This window comes from Idiotropiscis lumnitzeri, chromosome 1, assembly GCF_059441095.1.
Source record: "Idiotropiscis lumnitzeri isolate Australia: NSW breed Sydney's pygmy pipehorse chromosome 1, RoL_Ilum_1.0, whole genome shotgun sequence".
Taxonomy (NCBI): domain Eukaryota; kingdom Metazoa; phylum Chordata; class Actinopteri; order Syngnathiformes; family Syngnathidae; genus Idiotropiscis; species Idiotropiscis lumnitzeri.
The window spans coordinates 8,938,163-8,945,936 of NC_142391.1; the positions used below are offsets into that span (position 1 = coordinate 8,938,163).

At 40.7% G+C, this 7,774-nt stretch overlaps 1 long non-coding RNA gene across 1 annotated transcript in view; it reads right to left on the bottom strand.

The window, feature by feature from the left end:
* Positions 1–5,251: 5,251 nt before the first annotated feature.
* The window catches only part of LOC148343072 (uncharacterized), a 42,264-nt gene continuing 39,741 nt past the window's right edge, over positions 5,252–7,774 (bottom strand). Inside the window, exon 3 of the long non-coding RNA XR_015842499.1 lies at positions 5,252–5,572. This is a non-coding gene — a long non-coding RNA (uncharacterized LOC148343072). The remainder of the gene's footprint in view (positions 5,573–7,774) is intronic.

Here is a 7,774-nt window from a genome sequence, read left to right on the forward strand (position 1 = left end):
ACGTTGCGTTTCCCCCCCCCCCCCCCTCCTCCTCCACGCAGAAGACGTCCTCTCCCTTCTAAGGTGGAGGCAAAGTAAACGCTGGGTGGATAGCAGCGGCTCATGTGATGGAGGGAGCCGTCAACTAGTTGCATTCGTTCTGTGTGTGCCTGTGTCTGTGCATGTGTTGGAACATGTCGAGAGCTCGTTACCAAGGAATCCTGCAAGAGTAGGTGGTGAGTGAGTGAGTGAGCGAGTGAGAATATGTTGAGTGAGTGAGCCAATAACTGTGAATGCACATGTGAGTAATTGAGTCAATGTGAGTGCAGAGTAATTGTGGATGAATGAGTGTGCAGTGAGTGAGTGAAAGATTGAGCGAAGGAGTGAGTGAGTGACTTTGAGAGGGATTGAGGGCGGTAGTGTTTGAGTGAGCAAGCAAATGCCTGTGAGTGAGTGAGGGAATGATTGAGCGAATAAGTTAGTGGGTCTGAGTGATTGATTGAGTGAGCAAGGAAGTGATTGAATGATTGACTGAATAATTTAGCGGGAGGGAGTGAGTGTGTGAGTGAGTAAGTGTGAATGTGTTAAGTGATTGAGTGAGCCAATGACAGTGAATGCACGTGTGAGTAATTGAGTCAATGTGAGTGCGTGAGTGAGTGAGTGAGTGATTAAATGACTGCATGTGTAGGTGCCAGTCAGTGAGTGAGTGAGGGAGAGCGCAAATGAGCAGGTGGAAGGAAGGGAGTGAGTGAGTGAGTGAGAGCGCAAATGAGCGGGTGGAAGGAAGGGAGTGAGTGAGTGAGTGAGTAAGTGAGTGAGTGAGTGAGTGAGAGAGCAAGTGAGTGGGTGAGTGAGTGAGCGAGTGAGAGAGCAAATGGTGGGTGGAAGGGAGTGAGTGAGTGAGAGAGCAAGTGAGTGTGTGAGTGAGTGAGTGAGTGCGAGAGCAAATGAGTGGGTGGAAGGGAGTGAGTGAGTGAGTGAGTGAGTGAGAGAGCAAGTGAGCGGGTGAGAGAGAGATTGAGTGAGTGAGTGAGTGAGTGAGTGAGGGAGAGAGCAAATGAGTGGGTGGAAGGGAGTGAGTGAGTGGGTGGAAGGGAGTGAGTGAGTGAGTGAGCAGATGGGAGTTAGTGAGTGAGTGTTTCAGAGATTAATTATAGGTTTGGTAAGGTGAGCATTTGCTTTCTCCAAACTTCAGCCTCATGACTTACTGCAGGTAAAGGTTCAATCTTGCACCCAGAATTTGTTAAATTTGTCTTTTGTTTGTATTCATGACTTCATTCATGCCCTCTGCAGGTTGTTGTTGACATCACCAGCAGTCGTTTGAGGGTCTTTCTTTACAGCTCTCAAAATGTTTCAGTGATTAGCTACTGCCGTTTTCTTCGGGCTACTTTTCTTCTTTTCTTTTACCACATGGTTGCACTTGCTATGGTTTGATTCTTGAAGCTTCCCGAAAACAAATCAAATCAGAATTGTTTTTTTTTTGTCCATGAATAGCTTTCTGGTTTTCATGTGGGTTACGCATGTAATTATTCTAGCTGAAACTGAGCGCAGGCATTTTGCGCCATTTACCGAATAATTGATAAGCGGCTTCGATAATAGATGGATGGATGAATAATCAATGGAATAGGTCCTCCATGTGTCCTAAAACTTTTGCTCACATGACATAAAGGGCTATTTTATACTGTAAATATCCCGGAAACAAAAAAAAAAAGTGATATGTTGATCTCATGACTCAGTTTCTTTTTCAATAACTGTCGTAACCATTTATTTCATCATGACCTCTTAGACACGTAGAAAAAAAAGTTGTGTGGAAGCGTCTTTGCTGAAGCGTTCCTTCGGCTTTGACACAGGAGGTGGAGGGAAAAGTTGTATCTTGACATTTTGCCTTTTACCCGGCTTATTTGCCAAAGTTATACGCCAGCACGAAGCAGCCGTAAGAAAACGTCACGGCTGATAAATCCTCGCTAGTGACCTGCTTTTTACCACATCACACCGCTGAGAAATTTACTGTGTGGCAATATCGAGTAGAGGGGAAGAAAAAGCAGCTGCCACGATAAAAAACTATCGTGACCCACGGCCATGCTTAACTTTGGATGGATGGAGACAACTCGGACGTAAAGAATAGCCCGGTGTAACTTTCTAGAAATAGATTTCAAAATACGTATTTGAAGCATCCTTAAGATGTTCACTAAGCTTAGCCCATCTGTAATAATGTGTGTTTTTTTGCGAATGCTTCTCGGGTCTTTTCCAGACAATTTTTAATTTGATGATTTGTATTGTGAATATTAAAGTGAGCAGCCAGGGCAGAAGATCGTGAGCTGCTTTATTGCGTTGTATTAATTCATCTTTAATGTTTATCAGTACACCTGAACATCTGTGGAGGCCAAGGTGATTTTAGTTAACGTAAACTATTTGAAATTACCAAAACTGACAATTCTGAAAACATTTTCGTTAAGAAAGTAAAATTCAAAATAAAATGATTTTACAAAAATGTGCTTTGTTTTCATCTTTGGCAATTAATTTAATACACGAGCCTTTGGGGTTGATTTTAAAGTAATTTCTTTCAATAGGGAGAAGGTCCAACAGTCATCTGGGACTTATAGCCCTCTTAATGTTGGTTGCACAGAAGTGACATCATCAAGCAGCAGCCAATAAAAAAGAGCCAGGAAATAACGTCGCTCCTCAGAGACGAGTTTGTGTGATGGCGTGAACGGCTCAACTGCTCTTGACATTTAATTCAGTCCGAAATGTAACGCTAAGTAAAAAGGGCTTTTCTTTTTTCTTTTAAATATACTGAATGGGAAAAATTGTACACTGTACATCCAGATTTAATACTTAATAGTAATTCAACCCACAAATCAACTTTAGAAGTTGGCAACTTGGCGAACAATGATTTAAATCTGTGTACTGTTTAAACTGTAAACTGCACCTTGTATTTAGCAAAATGTTTGAAATAAGATTTTTCTTCAATTTCCACTCTGCAATATTTACTATCGTCTTTTTTTTTTTAATGAAACACTTTAAAAAAAAAAAAAAAAAAAAAATGAACGAAAACTAAAAATAAAACTATTTCTGAAAAAAATTAAAACAAATTAAAACTAACTGAATTAAAAAATAAATAAATAAAATGAATATCATTAAAATTCCAAACTATAACAACCCTGCTTGTAGCATGGAAAAAAGTCAGTGTTTCTTCGGCAGGACTTAACCTGTAAAATTCGTCACTTCAAATAAGACTTAAACCTCTATATACACAATGTAAAGCCATTCACAGAGCAACCAATTTTGTCCATTCATTAAAAAAAAAGAAAAAAAAAGAAAAAAGTGTTGATTGAGCTTGCGGGTTCTCAGCCTTCTCTGCCATATTCAATCTTTAATTGAATAAATACGGTGCTCCTTGAAAGCTAATTAGAAAGCTCTTCAAGTATAGAAAATGTTAATGAAGAAACTGAGCTCATCACTCATGCGCGTGAAAGCAGACTGGCTGAATGTGACTCAACAGCCATAGTTTCAATTTCATATGTACCTGTGGCTAAAAAGTAAAGCATATCGCCAAAATGCTTGAGGGGTAATCAGTGAATGGGGCCATCACCCTTTCAAATATCAACACTCTTCTTTCTTCGCAATTATTTCCATCTTTGCGTATTACACTTTTTCTGTCTTGCCAAGTGTGTGATGGTCAATTCGTATGTGGGCGGGTGTCAGTCGCCAACTGTAATTTGTTTGCGATGGATGAGTTCAGTCACTCAGTGGTCTACCGAAGAGAAAAAGCGAGCGCCTCGCTCTGTTCTGCCCGCATTGGAGGAAACGGCAGGGAAGTAAAGGAAGAAAAATGAGATTTGAAGCTGGATCGCTTTGAATTGTGGCTCAAAAGTCGACTACTGGTGGCTCTTTGGAATCGCTGGTTAGAGTGCGTTTCCTTCGCGTTAAAGTCTTGCAGGAAGGGGCTATAGCACATTTTTGACTGCGGCATCACGAAAATACGACAAAAACTTAAAAAAAAAAAATTGTAGAGCTACAAAATAATGACGCAATTAAAGCCTCTTGCCTTAAACCAGGGGTGGACAAACTTTTTGATTGGCGGGCCACAGTGGGTTCTAAAATTGGACAGAGGGGCCGGGAGCAGATGGATGGAGTGTTTTGGTCACCTCACCTCATCAGAGAAAAAAATAAATGAAAGTCAACAAAAGCATGACAACAATATATATGCCTTTGAAAAACCATAGTATTTAGAAAATGAAAAAAATAAATGATTTTTTTTTTCAAATTCGGCGGGCCAGATTAAAAAGTTTAACGGGCCGCATGTGGCCCCAGGGCTGTAGTTTGCCCACGCCTGCCTTAAATGATGCCTGCTGTTATTTTCCCACAATTGTTTTTTTTGTCCATTTTTTAATAAAATCACAAACCCTCCCCCCAAGCCAACATATGATTTAAATTGAGTTTTCCTCCTTCAAAAAAAAAAAATAATGCCATTATTCAAACCCTGGAAAAAGTTTCCCTTTAAGCGCAACCCTAAATCAATGTTATTAAACAATTGAAGTTTAACCATAATAAATGACCAAAAATAAATAAATAAATCACTTTGGGATTAACGCGTAACAATGCAAGTGTTTGAACATAACTTGAAGAAAAGGAACTGCTTCCAAACCAAATGAAGCTTTGTCCCTGAAACTGTAACCGAAATCCTGCACACAGTAGATAATAGTTCAGGTAATAGATTGCTTATAGTTTTAATAAACATGAAACTTGTTTCATGTTATGTCACACCTGCACTCAAGCCCTTTCTGATAAATCAGTCGGAAAAAAAAGGGGGGGGGGGCAACACAAATGTAAGCCGTCAATTAATCAAGACAACCACTTGAACAATAATGATTAATATCCAAACAATGGGAAAAAAAAAAAATCAGCATTGAACGTCGTCATGCATGTCAGCAACTAAAGTTATTGTCAAAAATATATTAAAACTTCCAGGCGCTGAAATCAAAAGTATAAAACCAACGGTATTTATTATTATTTTTTTTTTTTCAGAAGAACCGTTGACAGTTTGTTTACAGTTCATGAAGAGAACATAGATATATTCATGCATATTGATACAAGAAGTATTCTAAAAAAAAAAAATTGGAGTGAGGTGATTTTTGTGAGAATGCCCAAAATGAGTTCTTGCACTTCATATTGATTTGATGTTCAACATTATTCCTGCCATCTTTGAATTGTAATTTATATGCATGTCAGCCCCGCGCATTGAAAAAATCTGAAGTATGTGGTTATTTTTTAATTGCTTCATACCCTTGGTTGTTGAACTATTGATCTTTTATACATGCATTTGAGCATGGAATATGTTAAAATACTCTGATGTGCAGGACAGGAGTTCAATAAGAAACAGAAATTCCCACATATTTTGACCACATTCAAAATGTCATTTTTGTCATCTGGAAAGGAAGTGCACGGCGGTCCTTCCGTGTTCAAACAAATTGGATCCTTGCTGATGGCGAGCAATGTTTGAATAATTGGCAATGACTTGTCAGTTCTTGCTTGAACAACATTCCTGACAGTTTGAAGGAAGCTCGTCGACGAACCTGCACCGTATATTACACTGGGAAAAAAAATAAACAAAATCTTACTACACACCACTCAACAAAATAGTCCCAAAAAGTGCATCCACACATTAATGATCTACTTTATGACAACTAGTGGAAGAATATTTCATTATTTTGCCAGTAATCCCACCACTTCCTGGTTTCATTATTGAATTTCCTCCAGCAAAATGATTGAATCCCCGGCAGGAGCACTCGCCGTCATTGTCTTCAATGTCCCTTTATGAGATGCATCACATTCACGTCAAATGTTTGACATTTTGGGATTAATGCCTTATGTGTCTAATTGGTTGTTTTTCCTTTGGGCCGGTGGTTTCTGGTATGTCACATTCTAGCAGTGGTTCTCAGTCTGTACCACCAGACTCTTTTTTTTCTACCATGAGTACCCCCCCCCCCACTTATCCGGCTTGAGGATGACATTTTTTAACAGTTAATTCTCTGATGTTACCTTCTTTCATGAAATCAAAAATAATAATAAATGTGCCTTTATTATACAAAGATCTCAAATATCATTTACCACAAAAAAAAATTAAAAAAAAAAAAAATGGAGCAACAAAGCTGTGGCCACACCTAATTGTGTCATGTCAAATTCATCGTGCGCTACTGTAAGTCATAACGGCCGTTTTAACAATTTTTTTTTTTTTTTCAGAGAATTTATTGTGGGGCTTGTGAAATCCAAACTCCCCCTTTCATTTTTTTATTTCATGGCGCCTTCAAGCGAGAGAGAAGGTCCATTTCCAACATATTTTGGCTTTAAAAATGAAAAGGCATCAATAGAGGAGAATGTAATGCATAACGCGCAGGGCGAAAATGGAAGAAACGTGCCAGCTCATAAAAACGTCCCTTTGAATGAGAGACATCCGTTCAAAACGTACGTTGATGGAACATAGAAGGAACGTATAGCTCCAACACTTGTCCTGAATGACTCATTTCAATAAGCCAAGTCCCAAACCCAATAACATGCGCCCGCATTTATATAGACGGTGACAGCTGCACAATAACCTTGCTGTCATCTGTCAGAATAACGCTCACATCATTAGAGGCGCTTGTGGAGATTAATGGTCAATAAACTTCAAATGCCTGCACACTAACGTCAGCCAACTTTTTTTCCCTGATTACGACTCCTAGCGGCACAGGGCATGATGGACAGTTTTGTACGTCTGTGATTGCAGTAGGAAGCTTTTATTATTATATTATATTATATACAGTAATACCCCGGTTATCGCGGTTAATGGGGGCCGAGACCACCCGCAAAAACTGAAAATCCGCGAAGTAGCGGCGCCCCTTCAAAAATGCTTAAAAAAATCTATACAGGTATACAGTATACCCCCCTGTATACAGTACACCATATAGAATACGGGTAGAGAGGGCGAGAGAGTGAAATTCATGTTATAACAAAAAAAAACAAATTATTATTAAAACTTTTTTTTTATTCCCCAGCCATTATTTTTTTATTTATTCAATTACTTCTTTTTGTATTTATTTAATTACTTCGACTTTTACCTGCTGGTACGCCGTCCGGTGTGCCCTGTGAAATGAAAGGTGGCATTCTTCATTTATTTATTTATTCATTCATAACTGACAGCCTCGCGCTCCGCTCGTGCCCAGGCGATAGAGGTGCTCCTCTTCGGCTTAATTGTCACGCACGCCGGACCTGCTCCCCCGAAGCGTGTCTCCGTTTGGTTGAACTCTGTTTCATTTCGCCCCGCTCGTGCCCCGGGCGTAAGGTGCTCCTCTTCGGCGTAATTGCCACGCACGCCGGCCGGCCTCCTCCGGAGCTCTCGTACGGTCCCGAACGGAGCGAAATGTCGCCCCGCTCGTGCCCGGGCGGAAGGTGCTCCTCTACGGCTTAATTGCCACGCACACCGGCCGGAGCTCTGGTACGGTCCGAACCGCGCGAAACGTCGCCACCGATCGTGTCGGGGGAACGTGCTCTTCTTCGTCCACTCTCCTCTTCGCCCACACTCTTCTTCGGCGCACGCCGGCCGTCTAACCGCTCCAGCGCCCCGTCGTGCCGCTGGGCGAAACTACAATGCCCCCGCGGAGCGAATGGAGCGCCCCGAATTTTTGAATAATTTTGTTTTAGACCCGCGAAAGGTGAAAAGAAAGAGGGGGGAGGGAAAAAATCTCTCTCTCTCTCTCTCTCTCTCTCTCTCTCTCTCTCTCTCTCTCTCTCTCTCTCTCTCTCTCTCTCTCTCTCT